This window comes from Musca autumnalis, unplaced genomic scaffold (genome assembly GCF_047663935.1).
Source record: "Musca autumnalis isolate F117 unplaced genomic scaffold, ASM4766393v1 scaffold_4, whole genome shotgun sequence".
Classification (NCBI taxonomy): Eukaryota; Metazoa; Arthropoda; class Insecta; order Diptera; family Muscidae; genus Musca; species Musca autumnalis.
This window is the reverse complement of record NW_027411977.1, coordinates 48,509,169-48,526,977: the sequence shown is the minus strand read 5'-3', so window position 1 is coordinate 48,526,977 and position 17,809 is coordinate 48,509,169. Positions and strand designations below refer to the sequence as shown.

At 38.9% G+C, this 17,809-nt stretch overlaps 1 protein-coding gene across 25 annotated transcripts in view; it reads left to right on the top strand.

The window, feature by feature from the left end:
* The window catches only part of PAN3 (Poly(A) specific ribonuclease subunit PAN3), a 159,378-nt gene that overhangs the window by 96,659 nt on the left and 44,910 nt on the right, over positions 1 to 17,809 (top strand). Inside the window, exon 1 of one of the 25 annotated variants that reach the window (XM_073985710.1) lies at positions 205 to 439. The exons of 23 other annotated variants lie outside the window; for them this stretch is intronic. The gene's annotated coding sequence lies outside the window, so the exon portion shown is untranslated. Of the gene's footprint in view, positions 1 to 204; positions 440 to 539; positions 559 to 17,809 lie in introns of those variants that run through there. One more of the 25 variants, XM_073985711.1, reaches the window with a different exon arrangement.

Here is a 17,809-nt window from a genome sequence, read left to right as displayed (position 1 = left end):
CCTGAGATAATTCTAGTATTTTAAATAAAACCAAAATAAATATCGGCGGCATTTTCTTGGTCTACCTCTCTCATCACTCTTTCACTTGGTTTTTATACTATAAAATTTATAGAATGTAAACAAAACAGCGACAACAACAACAACAACAATGCCAAAGAAATAAAACAATTTTCATTAAAATTATATAGACGACACATATCTCTCAGTTATAAACAATCATTGAAACTGTGTATACGAAACGGTCGGTCGATCAGAGGTCGGTCGGGTATTTTTACGGTTTTTGTTTTTATTTTGGTTTATACTTAGCCACAATCACCAAGTCGTAGAAGGCAAAAAACAGCAACAACGTACTTACATGTGTCAATGTTTACGACACCGTGACATATGAATGTCTGTATGTATGAAGAAGCAGACAACGTCTGATAGATACTAACAACAAGTGAGTTTTTTGAGATAAAGCAATTTTACAAGGCAAAAAATACAGAGGAGGCATATCGTCATGGAAGCAGCGCAACACGTTGCGCCAATGTCTCAGAGACCTACTACTACATACTGCTGGTTACTACTCGTATCTATGTGGGCCTTAAGCATTAATGTCATGCCGCAATAAAGTCAAGAGATACTAATTACAAACTTATAAAGTGTATGCTCGAGAGTGTGTGTGTGTGTGTTTTTTTTTCTTATTTTTTACGACTGCCGTTGTTGACCATTTGACAAATTAATTTGTGTTGCCGCCACATTTTGTCGTCGTCGTCACCAATGAAAATTCATTGTTAATGATTACTCAAAATATGTTTGAGTTCGTTTACACTACAAGTTAAAAGTTTGGATCTAAAATACATTCTTACCCAGCAAAATTTGAAGGAAGGGATTCCATGCAAAAATGAATAGCATATTTTGGGGTCCACGCTCATATAAAATTCATCGATGAAGATGCTAAAAATATGACATACCAGATCACTTGCACCCATGATTGAATGGCATCTTTGCCATCGAACATTTTGCTGATTAATGTTTGCATTTGTTATAGTTACGAATTGTAGTGTTGCTGATGAAGTAGGTATTCGTTCGTATCTGGGCATAAGCCTTCACCCACTGTTTAGTAAAGTATTGAACACTTTTGTTTTAACCAGGATATTCCGAAAGATTCCAATGCCAAATGTGTCATTTTGTCATATTTGTGGACTTTAAATATGTACTTCCTTTTTTGAAATAAGTAGCGGGCTCGCAAAGTCAAGGATCAGGCGTGAGGACTTTATTCTCTGGACTAGTTATTTTAGAAAAATGTTGCTCTCGGGTACTTATCTGCGGTCCATTTTTTTGGTATTCCCCAATACTACAGTGAGAATGTGTAACTCTATCAGTTCGGTTTTACCGTGGGAAGAGGTATGGTGGATGCATGTGCAAGATAGTCTAAGAGGATCAAATGCCAATTAAGTTCTTGGTATATTTGTGGACATTAAGTACTTCCTTTCATGGAATAGAAGACTCTTTTAAGGACTTCTATCCACAAAACACGCTTAGGAAATCTTCTATGCTTAAAAGGCGCTTTGGAGATATTTTGTTCCTAAAAGGCCCTTAGGAAGTCTTATATACATAGAAGGACTTTAGGAGGTCTTCTATACATAGAAGGACTTTAGGAGGTCTTCTATCCATATGGGAATTTTAAGAGATCTTTAGGATGTTTTCTATCCATAAAACGACTCTTAGAAGGTCTCCTGTGCATACAAATATCTTAGGAAGTATTCTACCATTACAATAACACCTCCATAGAATTTCCTTAGGAGGTCTTCTATCATCCGTAGAATACCCTTAGGGCTCTTGGAGGCCTTCAATCCATAAAATACGCTTAGGAGGTCTTCTATCCATAGAAGAACATTGGAAGGTCTTCTCTCCATAGAAGAACATTGGAAGGTCTTCCTTCCATATTGTTCTATTAATAAAAGATTCTTAAGGGGTTTTCTATCCATAGAAAACCCTTAGAAGGTCTTCTATCCATAGAATACCCTTAGGAAGTTTTCTATCTATATAAGATCCTTATTGGGTGATCTATACTTGGACAACTGTTTTGGGGTCTTCTAACTTTAGAAGACCCTTTGCAGGTTATCTGTCCGTAGGATACCCTTAGGGGTATTTTAACTGAAGGAGACCCTTTGCAGATTATTTATCCATAGAAGACACTAAGGGATCTTCGAATCTTAGAAGAACTTTAAAGGTCTTCTATCCTTAGATGACCTTTGAGGTCTTATATCCTTAGAAGACCTTTGAGGTCTTCTGTCCGTAGAATACCGTAGGCGGTGTTCTATCCATAAAAGACCCTTAGGAGGTCTTCTATCCATAGAAGACCCCTGCTGTATACTTGGAATACCGTTTGGGGGTCTTCCAATTTTAGAACAGGCTTTGGAGGTCTTCTAACTTTAAAATACCCCTGGGATGACTTCCATCTTTAGAAGACCATTTGGATGTCTTTTATCCTTAGAAGAGCTTTGAAGACTTCTATCCTTAGAAGACCTTTGAGGTCTTCTGTCCCTAGAAGACCGTAGACGTTCTTCTATCCATAAAAGTCCCTTAGGAAGTCTTCGATCCATAGAATGTACCTGTTCTATACTTGAAAGACCGTCTGCTTGTCTTCTAATATTAGAAGAGCCTTTGGAAGTCTTCTAATTTTAAAAGACCCTCTTCTATACAGAAAATCCCTGTTCTGTACTTGGAGTACCGTATGGGGTTCTTCCAATTTTAGAACAACCTTTGCAGGTCTTCTAATTTTCAAAAACCCTTGGTATGTCTTCTATCTTTAGATGACCCTCTGAAAGTCTTTTATCCTTAGAAGACCTTCTATCCATAACTGACAATTAGAAGGTCTTCTCTTTAGAAGACCTTTGGATAGAATGCTTGATTTTATGGGACCTTACAATGTATTCTCTGTTGCGGCTGTTAGTCACCACGTCTAAAATGGGAATTACCCTTAGAAGACCTTTGGAGGTCTTCTATCCCTAGAAGACCTTAGGAGGTCTTCTATCCATAAAGAACCTTAGAAGGACTTCTATTTAGAGAAGGCCCCTGTTCTATACTTGGAATACCGTTTGGGAGTCTTCTAACTTTAGAAGACTCTTTGAAGGTATGTTATCCTTAGAAGATCTTTGAGGTTTTCTACCCATAAAAGACCCTTAGGAGGTCTTCTATTAATAGAAGGCCCCTGTTCTTTACTTGGAAGAACGTTTGGTTGCCTTCTAACTTTAAAAGTCCCTTGGGATGTATTTTAACATTGGAAGACCCTTCTATCCCTGGAAGACCTTGTAAAGTCTTCTATCCATAAAATACTCTTAAGAGCATTTATATCTATACCATTGATACTCAAAGAGAGTAAAGTAGTGAGAGAATCACAGGAAAGTTTGTATCTGCATTCAGTGGTTGTTAGAACTGCGACCAGTAAACATGTGGCGGGTGTGTGCTGTTTTGTTCAGTGTCCCCACTAAAATATGCGTACATCCATGCACATGTTTACTTGTCGGCGGCTCAACAACGACTGATTGTTATTCTCATTGTGAGTACACGTAGCATGTAGTCATGGATGATCTTGGCTGATCTAAAGAAAGCCCTTTTGAGGTCCTCTCCCTAGAAGACACTTAGGAGAATTAGAAATAACCTTAGGAGAATGTAAGTAACCATTAAAAGGTCTTCTCTCCTTAGAAGAACATTGGATATAATACTTCCTTTCATGGGGCCTCATGCTGTATTCTCTGTTGCGTCTTTTAGTTACCACTGCTAAGAAGGAGGTGATCTGCTTACCATGATTGAAATCGACACTTGCGTCAAATTAAAAGGAGGTGACGAGCATGTATCGTAGAGGTTGGGAAAGAGCGAGTGGGTGTTGACCTGTGGGGTGACAAAACTGTACAAGTGCTGCTGAAATGATAGGATGGTCCATAACCGATCTCCTCACATTTAAGCTGGTGAGTGATTGTACGTTGTGTTAGTCAAGTCTAGTTCAGAGATCCGTAATACTCGCTCGAATTCTACTCGCGAGTGAAATTCGAGCGAGTTCGAGCGGGAGTACTCGCGCGAGTTGAAAAAATAAATCGAGTATACTCTATTTTTACTCGTCACTCGCGTAGCATATTGCTCGATTTTACTCGCGAGTGAAAAGTGTTTACGAGTACGAGTACTTGAAGAGTTCGAGTTTGGCAAGAAAAAACGAATGGGAGTGAAAATGCTCGAAATAGAGTACGAGTTTACTTGAAGAGTAAAATCGAGTATAACCGAGTAGAAAAAATATATTTATTTTTCGACCGTTTGTCTGTTCGTGTGTGTGCGGTAGCGAAAAGGTTTTGATGTTGCTGTGGACTGAAGGTGTAAAGGACTAGTTGTTCGGAGGAGGGTGGTCGGAAGTTCGGAGGTGGGTGGTCGGAAGTTCGGAGGTGGGTGGTCGGAAGTTCGGAGGAGGGTGATCGGAATTTCGGCGGAGGTTGTTCGAAACCTCCGACCATCCTCCTCCGAACCTCCGACCACTCATCTCCGAACTTCCGACCACCCTCCTACGAACTTCCGAACAACCTCCGACCACCGTCCTCCGAACTTCCGACCACCCTCCTTCGAACCCCCGACTACTATCCTCCGAACCTCCGACCACTCTCCTCCCAACTTCCGAACAACTCGGCCTTTCCACCTTCAGTCCACAGCAACATCAAAACCTGTGCGCCACCACACACACACAGGTGAACACACAAACGGTAAAAAAAAAATAAATTTTTCATACTCGATTATACTCTTCGAGTAAACACGTACTCTATTTCGAGTATTTTCACTCCCACTCTTATTATACCCTACACCACTATGTGGGGAGGGTATTATAAGTTGGTTTTGGCCAAAAAGTTTGTAACGCATCGAAATAATGGTCGTAGACCCATACTTATATATATCAAAATGAATGTCTCGACGAGCTGAGTCGATCTGGCTATGTGTGTCCGTCCGTCAGTCCGTCCGTCCGTCCGTCTGTCCATCTAAACCTTGTAATCACGCTACAGGCCGCAATTTTGATCGGATCGTCACGAAATTTTGGATGTTGATGGGGGTCCCGGAGGGGAAGAAGCCTATTGATTTTGGTGATGGTCGGATGATATTTAGGGGTCGGAAAGGGCAAAAAACTTAGGTGGATAAAAAGACAACGTTTTTTTCCAAAGCGAATATCTCAGCTTCTATATGGGGTATACCAAAAGCAAAACCTGACAATGAAAGCAGAAAATATCACCTTTCTAATGATGTAAAGTAGGTGCTCGTAGGTGATCAAACAACGAAGATATTACAATAATAGCAAATAAAACCCCAATTTTCATTTTTGCGATTTTAATTATATTGACGAATATCACAGCTTTGGTTGGAAACTTTCCAAAAGCAAAGCCTGACTATGAAAGTAGAAGATCCCGTCTTTACAATGATGCAAACTAGGTCGGCGTAGGTAACCAAATAACGGAGATATCGCAATAGTCGGTAATACATCCCATTTTTCTATTTTTTTGGAAATCACGCTACAGGTCGCAATATTGATCGGATCGTCACGAAAATTTCAGGGTTAATGGGGGTCTCACAGATGAAGAAGCATATTGATTTTGGTGATGGTCGGATAATATTTAGGGGTCGGAATGGGCAAACACTTATTTGGAGAAAAGTCAACATTTTATTTCAAAGCCAATATCTCTGTTTCTTTAAGAGGTATATCAAAAGCAAAACCTGGAAAGGAAAGTAGAAAATATCACCTTTACAACGGTGTAAAGCAGGTTGTCGAAGATGGTCAAATAGCAAAGATATGGCAATAGCCGATAATGCATCCCATTTTTCGATTTTTTTGTAATCACGCTACAGGTCGCAATTTTGATCGGATAGTCACGAAATTTTGGGGGTTAATGGGGGTCCCACAGAGGAAGAAGCCTACTGATTTTAATGATGGTCGGATAATATTCAAGGGTCGAATGGGCTTCTAATAGCGGTATTCCAACGACAAAGCCTGTCAATGGAAGAAGAAAATTTTACCTTTACATTGGTGTAAAGCAGGTTGGCGAAGGTGGTCAAACAAGGGAGATACCACAATAGTCGGTAATGCATCCAATTCTTCCATTTTTTTGCAATCAAGCTACAGGTCGTAATTTTGATCGGATGGTCACGAAATTTTGGTTGCTTATGGGGGTCCCAGAGACAAAGAGGCATATTATTTTTGGTGGTAGTCGGTTTAAATACCCTAAAAGAAATGTTTACCAGTGAAAAGCTTATACACAGAGGTAGTGGTGTAGGGTATCACATGGTCGGCCCCGTCCCGACTATAGCCTTTGCTCACTTGTTTTTAAACCTCGCGAGTGCTCTCAAATAATACAAAAGAGTGGAGAGTAAACTTCTTTTAAAACTCGTAGCCTTCGAGCATTCCCACTCGCGAGTACTTTTAACTCGCGAGTAAAAACGAGCAAATCGGAGCTCTGGTCTAGTTACTCGTTATAAGAATGAAGAATGAATGAACTTCCTGATCGTCTGTCGGATACGTTAACAACAAACAGTTGCCGGTATGATTAGAAGTATTACGCGGACGGACAGGGGTTTAATGCAGACGCTCTGTGCGTACCATACATGGTGGGCATTTTATTGCCTGTGCAACATATGGTGCACCTATGTAATATGCCACAGCCGAGTCATTAGCGTGTTAGCATAACAAATAGAGTGGCGTAGTGGGATTTCAGTAAGGCACTTGAATACAATCGGACCCTTACTTGTTTATATACTTTTGCACGTGAAGCGGTTGTTAAGAGCAAAACAGCAGTGTTAGATAGGCCTCGCTCCTAAGCAAGTATGTGACCAAATGCGTGTGAGCGAATTAGTACTCGCAAAAGGGGTGGTCCACCCTTTTTGACATCTTTATTTTGACTATAAGATATCCGTAGAAGTCCCAACGAAACAATTCGGATGAATCAGCCAAGTTTTTCATTTGTTGACCAGTGTTATTATTTGTAAAGCTGGTGTCGCATACTTTTAAACATTACTATATAAATGATATCCATTAACACGTCTATGAACTTACGATATATCAACCAAATAGTATAAATATATACGTACAAGTGTATAGATACATATATATGTATATGTACATACATAGTTTGTACATAAGTCGTCTGTATGACAATTTGGTAGTGCGTTGAAATTTTTTTTGTTTGTTTTTTTCACAACAATTTATTTCAATATCTTGTGGTGACATTCATTGACAAACTATTTGTTGTTTTATTATCTTCAAGCCCACTACAACAACGAAACTACTTTGAAATGTTTAACCAACCCCCCGGGTTGTACATACCATTCCGACAAACAATTTCAATACCCCCCATCAAATAATTTGTTTGAAATGACAAAGTTTCTATTAAGGCGTCTACAACGAAATTTACAACGTCATGTAATTGTTGATGCATTGCGATAGTTGAAACGCGGCAAGAAGCGGCAAATACTTGGTCAAGTGTTGGACAATTCGACATTGTATACTATAGCCAGTAGTTGTCGTCGCTTTACATTTAATAAAGTGACGTAACAATTTATTTTCTTTATTTTTTCGTTTTTTTTTATATTTTTATTTTTTATTTTCATTGAACGTGATCATGATCTTTGTTTGTGGTTGTTGATGTATTTTTTATTTTCTGTCTATTATATCAAGGGTGCTTTAGCCAGTGTAACGTCACATTTAATTAAAAGTATAGAACATCAAATGTGGGAACAATGTGTCGAACATTTCACACAGATGTTCTCTTATATAATATATATACATATATGTATGTTTGTTGTGCCTACCTGAAGCTCGCCTAAAGAGTGGATCAGCGTCTCGGTGCTGACGTTATCGAAGGCGCTTTTAACAACGTCAGCACCGAGACGCTGATCCACTCTTTAGACGAGTTTCAGGTAGATAGAGCCCTATGGAACTGGATAAACCATATGCTAAGGAATAAATGGATAAGCTGCGGGCTATATGACGTCAAAATAAGAGACTAAGTTGGGCAAGGAACGCCACAGGGAGGGATACTATCACCTCTTTTATGGTTTAATACCATAAATAGTCTCTTAAGGACCTTAACCGAAGAAGGATTTGGCCCAGTCTGTTACGCAGACGACGTTATAATACTTCTAAGGGGAAAGAATCCGAACATACTTTGTAGAAGAGCAGAAAAGGCTCTCAAAATTGCATACACTCATGGTAGAACAAGTTTAAGGTAACAGCAATACCCAGCTGACTGAACAGGGCTGTAACGTTAGTGTCAAATTCCATACGACATTTAATATATTCATTTCTATTTTCGATGTATATTAGGCATATATATTTTTTTAGAAAAAAAATATATCTTTCCGAAAAAAACTATTTCCCTTAAAGACTTCTTCATATCAATGACATGTAACCTCCTCCAAGTCCGAACGACGTGTCGCTCACTAAAACGCCTCTTATAGAGGCGGTAAAACCTTTGTTAATATGTTTGATGATCTGTTAAATTTGAACAAAAAATAAAACCCTAATAAACATGTGCTTCTTTGATTTAAAAAAACAAAAAGGTTGAAACGGCTTCTCCATTTTCAATGGATTTCCAGCGAACCCAAAAATTTTTGCAAGAATTCTACTATTTGTGAGAAATTTTTGAATTTAGTGGAATGATATCGAAGCATTCAAATTGAAAATGTAACGAATTTTCATTCATGTTTTCCAACATATTCAATAAAATGTGAAAAATTATTAATTTTTTAAATTCCAATAATTTATAGACATTTCCTTGTTTTGTTTACATGTACCGATGACACTAACATTACAAACAAAAATAAATTTCTATGTGGTTGTTGTTGAGTTGTATTTGTTGTAGTATTTAATCTACCTTCTTTGTTCTACCATGCATACAACTAGGCCAGACCGAGAGGTCTGAACGTTAACCCGAAAAAAACGGAAATATGTATATTCACTAGGAAAACGAAAGCAGGAAACTTCGAGGAACTAGTTTTCCTAAATAAGGCAATAAATATTTCCCGTACAGTTAAATACCTAGGAGTATTTTTGGATAGGACACTTAAATTCAAGAAAGGGCCAACAAGATCTGTATCATTTACCAATTTACCTCTATTTTTGACGCTGCCGCTTTTCATTTCTCTCTTTTTCCATTTTTCTCATTTTTTCTCCCTATACCTCTGGCGTGCGCTACACGTTGCTACTGATTGTAGAGTAGCCCTATACTTACTTACTTAGGTGGTCCATTACAGAACATTTGTTCCATAGGTCGAACTAAGAAAAGATATCCATTTCTCTCTATTTGTTGCTTCGCACCCTAGAATACAGCGCCTTTTCATCTCTTCATCCACTTGTTTGCGCCATCTATTCCTTGGCCTGCCAATTCTGCGCGCACCGCCAATCGGTCCGTATTTAAACGCCTTTTAAGCAGATTCATCTTCGCTCATTCTTATGATATGGCCTAGCCAACGCAATCGCCGCATCTTCATACGTTTTACTATATTGATGTCGTTGTATAGCAGATACAGCTTGTGGTTCATGCGACGTCGATATTCACCGTCAACGCAGATTAGTCCGTAGATCTTTCGAAGAATTTTTCTCTCAAACACACCAAGCACTGCCATGTCTGCCATGTCAGGCTATGGAGCCATACATCAGCACGGGTAGTATCAGTGTTTTGTAGAGCGTTATATTTGTTTGACGAGATGTGGATTTGTTTTTAAACTGCTTACTTAAACCAAAGTAGCATCTGTTGGCCAATACAATTCTTCTTTTTATTTCACAACTGATGGCGTTTGTTGTGTTTACGGAAGTGCCGAGGTAGACGAAGTCTTTTACTACCTCAATATTATAGGAACCAACTTCCACAGTCGGTCCGAGCTCAATGGACACATTGCGCGTCGACACCATTAACTTGGTCTTCTCACCGTTTACCGCCAGACCCACTTTAGCAGATTCTCCTTTGACCTTCATAAAGGTATCGGTTACTTCCTTTACTGATCGTCCCATGATGTCTATATCATCAGCATAAGCAAGTAACATGTGACTATTGGTGTAGATTGTGCCACTTCGTTTGACGTTTGCCTCTCGTATTACCTTTTCCAGCAGGATGTTAAAGAGATCACACGAAAAGCTGTCTCCTTGTCTGAAACCTCTTTTGGTACCAAACTCTTCGGAGGGGTTCTTTCCTATTTTAACTGAGGACCTCGTGTCAGTTAAAGTCATTTTACAAAGCCGGATGGGATTTGCGGGGATACCAAATTCAGACATGGCTTGGAATACCTTTGAACGCAGCGGGCTGTTGAAGGCTGCTTTATAATCGACAAAAAGGTGGTAGGTGTCGGTCTGCATCTCTTGGGTCTTCTCCAGGATTTGCCGCAGGGTAAATATCTGGACTTGCTAGGACTAAAGCCGCATTGGTATGGTCCAATTATATATATCATAGGCCTTAGTCGTTCGCACAATATCCCTGACACTACTTTGTAGGCGGTAGGGAGAAGACTTATGCTCCTATAGTTAGAGCATACAGTCCTATCTCCCTTCTTGCGGACGTGGCACAGGATACTCAGGTTCCAATCGTCGGGTACTTGTTCTTCCTGCCAGATGGTGCTAACTAGCTGATGAATACACCTTATCAGCGTGTCGCCTCCGGTCTTGAACAGCTCGGCTGGTAAGCCATCGGCTCTTGCTGCCTTATTATTCTTCAGCCGATTTATTGCTGTCTTTATCTCATCTTGGCTGAGCGGAATACATTCAATACCATCGTCTGGGATTGGGTCTGTGGTATCTTCGTTGCTGCTATTCGTTCGTCTTCGCTGCTATTGAATACCAACAGTTTGGAAAAATGCTTTTTCCATATCCTTAGCACACTATCTGTATCAGTTACCAAATTACCTTGCTGGTCTCTACAGGAGAATGTGCCTGTACCAATGCCATCAGTTTGATGCTTGACTCTTTGGTAGAATTTTTTTTTTCATTCTGGTTCCTGTACATCTCGATTTTTTCACACTACCGCTTTTCCATCTCTCTCTTTTTCCTGCGGAAAAGACGTTTCTCCTCTCTCTTTTTCTCCCGATATCCCTCTTGTGCGCTACGCGTTTCTACGGATTGTAAAGTAACCCTATATGCCGCATTTTTTCTCTTCAGTAGCAGCACGACACTCCTGATCATACCATGGATTCCTTGGTGGAGGTCTCTGGTATCCAAGTATGGATTTTGCGGCTGTTTGCATGGAGTGGGCAATACTTTGCCATTGCGCTGATATGTTATCGGGATGAGGAGTGCTTTGATTAAGCAATTGGGCTAGTTGAGTGGAATATGCTGTGGCTATCTGTTGTGTTTGCAGCTTACCGATGTCTAACTTTCGTGTTGTGTCTGTTCGTGCTTTATTTGCAATGATTAGACGGGTACGTACCTTTGCTGCAACAAGGTCTACGAGTCTATGTTTGCTCCTCGGAACGATCGTAAATCCAACACGCTCGATGAATGTCTTCCATCTATCACAAAGTGATCAATTTGATTTATTGTTCTTTGATCTGGAGTCAGTCAGGTGCCTATATGAATATCGAGACTGCTAACTACCATGTTTTTTGCCGCTGCAAAGTCTATCAGCCTCATGCCATTGTCAGATGTTTCATTGTGGATACTGACTTTGCCGACTGTTGGGCCAAAGATATTCTCCTTTCCAATTTTGGCATTAAAATCGCCTAGACAACGGTCATATGTTTCTTCTAAGCGCTCGTCCTTGTCTTCGGTTGGAGCATGAGCGCAAATAAAGCTGATGTTGAAGAATTTTGCTTTTATTCATTTATTGTAGCACGTCACTAGAGTGAAGCTGGAGAACATATGTTTTAACCTCCGACAAACTACAAAACCGCAACCAAACTCATGCTTTGTGTCATGACAGCTATAATACACCTTTAGGTGTTGTTGTGAAGTTTTTCCCAACCCATCGTATTTCCTGTATGGCAGTTATATCGGCCTTGCACTTTTCAAGTACATCTGCCAGCGCCTAAACTGCACCTTCTCTATAAAGCGTGCGAACATTCCAGGTGCAGATTCGCAGATCATGGTCCTTAAAACGTCTTCAACTTTAGAGGGGTTTGTTTTTCTTTTCTTTCGTTTTTTCATAGTAGGCTGTTTTTTCTATGGGAGGGTTACTAACCCAACACCCAAACCCAAGTTTTTAACGTTCTTATGGGTGAACGCGCGGCACATGTTAGCTCACTACCTTTAACGGGTGTTAAAGGCCCCAGGTGACACCACGGGGAGGTCAGTGTTGACTTGAGATGATAGAGGGACCAAGATAAATCCTGGGCTTTGTCTTGTTAAAGCCGGTCAGGACCGTTCCTTGCTATCTTTCATTCCCTACGTCACCCACATTATTATTCTGCCTACTGGTATTGCAGAAATATGTTTGTTTACATTACTTTATAATGGCTTATTCGGCTCAACGTCATACTGCGACCGTTCACATGGGTGTCATAAATAGGAATGAAATTCAAGGTTACAGTTTTCTGATTATATTTAATTGCTTATATTTTTAAATTTATTATCTAAACTTGGGTATTATATAGGATTAACTTTATATATTCCGAGACCAGTAAAGGTTAAACGAAAATTAATAATTTGTTTTCTTTGATAAACAATCTAATCAATTGTTGTACACAAACATTATCACATTATCATATAGAATTCGATTGTTGTTGGTGTTGTGAATATTTAATAATAAAAGCAAAATGCACAAGCAATGTATTGGCTCGAAGAGAGCGCAAATTTTCAAACAAAACGCAAAAACAAAATTGAAAATTGAACAAATAAAAGTAATGTTTTTATTTTGAATAAATTTCAAGGTCATTATCTGAAAGACTTCTCACTTTCCAAATGCCACATATCAACACCTCATCCTTCCCCGCCTTTCGACGGGTTCTGTTTTTTTACACCAAACACACACAGATACTCCACACACACTCACATGGAGTAAAATGCCAACAAAATTGGTATCATGGCCATTTGATTAACATTGAAACGAAACGTTCGTACGTACATGTATTTTTGTGCCATCTCAAATACCGTTCTCACTCTCTGTATATTTATGTCTCTATTTGCCAGCAGCATATTTCAGGGAATACTTACAGTTGCAGAGAAAGTATTTTAACTTTAGCAACAGTGGGTGGGATGGTCGCCGGGATCGGAACAACGAGGGGTATTGAAAAAACAACACACTTTGTTTTCTCAAATAAATCACACAAAAAAAACACTTTCATTTTTCTTTTGTTATCTTTTGATTTCTTGCCGAAGAGAAGAAATAGAATAAATAATAAACAAATCATCGTCCATTTTTTATATAAAATTAATGCAATAAATTAAGGTTTTTGAATTTTTTTATTTTTTTCGGGGGAAAATACTCAGGCATAGATGATTGATTGGCTTGTGTGCCCCGGTTTTGAGGAAAAAAGGTAATCAAACTAAAAATGGCAATGTTGGCGGGATGCCTGATAAAATCCCTTATTGGATTATTTATTTTTCTGACCTCACATTAAGTTCTTAGCAAACATCGCATCCTTATCGCTATAAATTGTAACACGTAAGAAAGTATCAGTCAGCTGTGCTGACGGAGATATACCTTCAGCCTTGGATCTTAAGAAAATAATTAAATACAATCAAAAATAATTAATATTCTCAGTATATAAATACAATCCATATATAAAATACTAGCAAATTGCCCGCTACTTCGAATGCGGGAAGGATATAAAAACAAATAAACAATATTTAATATGGAAATTGTGAACACTGAAAATGTTGTTGTACTAATACTAATTTTTTATTAATATTTATATTTTATTTAAGTTGTGTACGTATTACTTTAGCTCGATTTTCAAAGAAACCCGTATCTCATCCCTACACATCATTAGCGAGCCACATTTTTTGAAGCATTTTAATTACATTAGTACTTTACTTTCTACATTACATTAGTAATTTTTCGTATCTTTATGAAAAAAATGGTACCAAATTTAGTACTTTTCGTACTTATTAACATAGCTGGCCCATTACAGAACATTTGTTCCATAGACCGAACTTAGAAAAGATCTCTCTGTTTAGTGCTTCGCTTTCTGGAATACCGCGCCTTGTCATCTCCTCATCCACATGCTTGCGCCATCTATTCTTTGGCCTACCAATTCTACGTGCACCGCCATGTGGCTCGAATTTATACGCCTTTTTAGCGGGTTCATCATCGCTCATTCTTATTAGCGAACGCAATCGCTGCATCTCGATACGTTTAACTATATTGATGTCGTTGTATAGCAGATATAGCTCGGGGTTAATGCGACGTCGATATTCACCGTCAACGCAGATCGCTCCGTAGATCTTTCGAAGAATTTTTCTCTCAAACACGCCAAGCACTGCCTTATCTGCTTGCGCAAGTACCCAGGCTTTGGAACCACACATCAGCACGGGTTGTATCAGTGTTTTGTAAAGCGTTATTTTTGTTTGTCGAGTTGTGGCTTTGTGCTTACTTAAGCCAAAGTAGCATCTGTTGGCCAATACAATTCTTCTTTTTTCACAACTGATGTCTTTTGTTTCGATCTCAATGGACGCATTGCGCGTCGACACCATCAGCTTGGTCTTCTCGCCGTTTAACGCCAGACCCACTTTAGCAGATTCTCCTTCGACCTTCATAAAGGTATCGGTTACTTCTTTTACTGATCGTCCCATGATGTCTATATTATCAGCATAAGCAAGTAACATATGGCTATTGGTGTAGATTGTGCCACTTCTTTTGCCTCTCGTATAACCTTTTCTAGCAGGATGTTAAAAAGATCACACGAAAGACTGTCTCCTTGCCTCCTGAAACCTATTTTTGTACAAAACCCTTTGGAGAGGTTCTTTTCAATTTTAACTGAAGATTTTGTGTCAGTTAGAGTCATTTCACAAAGCCGAATGAGCTTTGCGGGGATATCAAATTCAGACATGGCTTGGAATACCTTTGAACGTAGCGGGCTGTCGAAGGCTGCATTATAATCGATAAAAATGTGGTAGGTGTCGATCTGCATCTCTGGGGTCTTCTCCAGAGTTGCCGCAGGGTAAATATCTGGCCAATGGTGGACTTGCCAGGTCTAAAGCCGCATTGGTATGGTCCAATTATTTCGTTGATCATGGGCTTTAGTCGTTCGCACAATATCACTGACACTATCTTTGAGGCGATAGGGAGAAGACTTATGCCCCTATAGTTGGAGCATAAAGTCGTATATCCTTTCTTATGGACGGGATACAGGATGCTCGGGTTCCAATCGTCGGGTACGCTTTCTTCCTGCTGTTGAAGAATTTTGCTGTCAACCGAATTGTAGCGAGTCTTTCATTCACTGGGGTGAAACCGGTGACCGGTAACCTCCGACCAACAACAAATCCGCAACCAAACTCATGATTTGTGTCATGGCAGCTATAATACAGTGCGTCAGTGCGTTAGGTGTTGTTGTAACGCCCTTACCGTTCCATCGTATTTCCTGGATGGCAGTAATGTCTGCCTTATACTTTTCAAGTACATCTGCCAATGCGTAAACTGCACTTTTTGTACACCTGGCTATATTCTTCAAAAAATTGCCTTCTTTTATCAACTCAATATACTAACCGTGTCAAAAATACAATTGGTACCAAATATAGTAACTTGTAGTACTTTTCGTACACTTGTAGGTCGAATTTCCAAAAACCCTTTGGTACATTTCTCTAACGCTTCATCAGTGACCCTCATTCCAAATTTCAGAATTCTAGCACTTCCCGTTTGCCCAATACAATGGGTACCATATTTGGTACATTTAAGAACCTTTCGTACCCTTCTAGGACGAATTTCCAAAAACCCAAACTTATCTTACCTCTACACACCAACCCACAGTCAAAATTTCAGCTTTCTAGCTTCAGCGGTTTCGTCTGGGCGATGATATGTCAATCAGTCACTCATCACTAAGCTCTTATCTATACTTATAAAAGAGTTCAGTAATGATGACTCACTGACTCACTGATTCACTGACTGACTGACTGATAATCAACGCCCAGACTAAACGGCTAAAGCTAGAATCTTGAAATTTTGGGTGAGGGTCACTCTTGGTCCGAAGGTGTCAGATAAGGCTGGATTTTTGGAAATTCGAACTAGAACTGTACTAAAAGTACTAAAAGGTACTAAATATGGTACCCTTTATATTAGGCAAACGCGAAGAGCTAGAATTCTGAAATTTGGAATGAGGTTCACTGATGGTGAGTTAGAAAGGTGTACCAAATGGTTTTTGGAAATTCGAACTATAAGTGTACGAAAAGTACTAAAAGTTACTAAATTTAGTACTATTTGGTATTACGTGAACGGATAGAGCTAAAATCTTGAAATTTGGAATGCAAATCAAGGTTAGAAAGATGAGTTGATACAAGGAGGTGGTTTTGAAAATGTGTACTCATGTGTACGAATAGTACTAAATGGTACTAAATTTGGTACAATTTGAATTAGGGCGAACCGATAAAGTTGGAATTCTGAAATTTGTGAATTACTATTACTGTTGGAGTGTAGGTTAGAGATATGGAGGTAGTTTTCGAAGTTCGTACATATGGGTACGAAAGGTACTAAATAGTACCAAATAAGGTGCAATTTGGATTTGGGGGAACGGATGGAGCTGGAATCCTGAAATTTAGAATTAGGATTACTGTCGGGGTGTAGGATAGAAGTATTTTGGAAATTCGTACTTTTGGGTACGAAAAGTACTCAATGGTACCAAATTTGGTACAATATGAATTTAAGTGATCGGATAGAGCTGGAATAGTGAAATTTGGAATTAAGATTACTATTGGAGTGTGGGATTGGGATACTTTTGGAAATTCGTACTTATGGCAACGAAAAATACTAAATGGTACCAAATTTTGTACAGTTTGGATTTGGGTGATCAGATACATTTGGAATCCTGAAATTCGAAAGTAAGATTACTTTTGGAGTGTTGGATGAAGTAGGTTTGGAAATTCGGACCTATGGGAACAAAAAGTACTAAATGGTACTAAATTTGGTACAATTTGGAATACGGTGATCTGATGCAGCTGTAATTCTGAAATTTGGAATTAAGATTACTGTTCGCGTGTAGGATTGAGGTAATTGTGGATATTGGTACTCTTGGGTACGAATAGCACTAAATATTACCAAATTTGGTACAATTTGGATTTGGGTGAACGGATATAGCTGAAATTCCGAGATTTGGAATAAGGAGTACTATTGGAGTGTGGATAAATACAGTTTTGGAAATTTTTAGTTATGGGTAGGAAAAGTACTAAATAGTACTAAATTTGGTACAATTTAGATTTCAATGATGGGATACATTTGGAATCGTGAAATTCGGAATTAAAATTGTTGTTGGAGTGTTGATAGAGGTAGGTTTGGAAATTCGTACTTTGGATACGAATAGTACTAAATGGTACCAAATTTGGATTTGAGTTATCGGATGTATCTGGAATTCTGAAATTCGGAATTAAGCTTATTGTTTGAACATAGCACTGATGTAGTTTTGAAAATTTGTACTTATGTGTACGAAAAGTACTAAATGGTACCAAATCTGGTACAATTTGGAGTTGGGTGAACGGTGAACTGGAATCCAGAGATTCGGAATAAGGATTACTGTTGGTGTGTAGGATTGATGAAGTTTTGGAAATTCGTACTTATATGTACGAAAAGTACTAAACGGTACTAAATTTGGTACAACTTGGATTTGAGCGAACGGGTAGAGCTGGAATCAAGAAATTTGGAATTAATATTACTGTTGGAGTGTAGGATTGAGA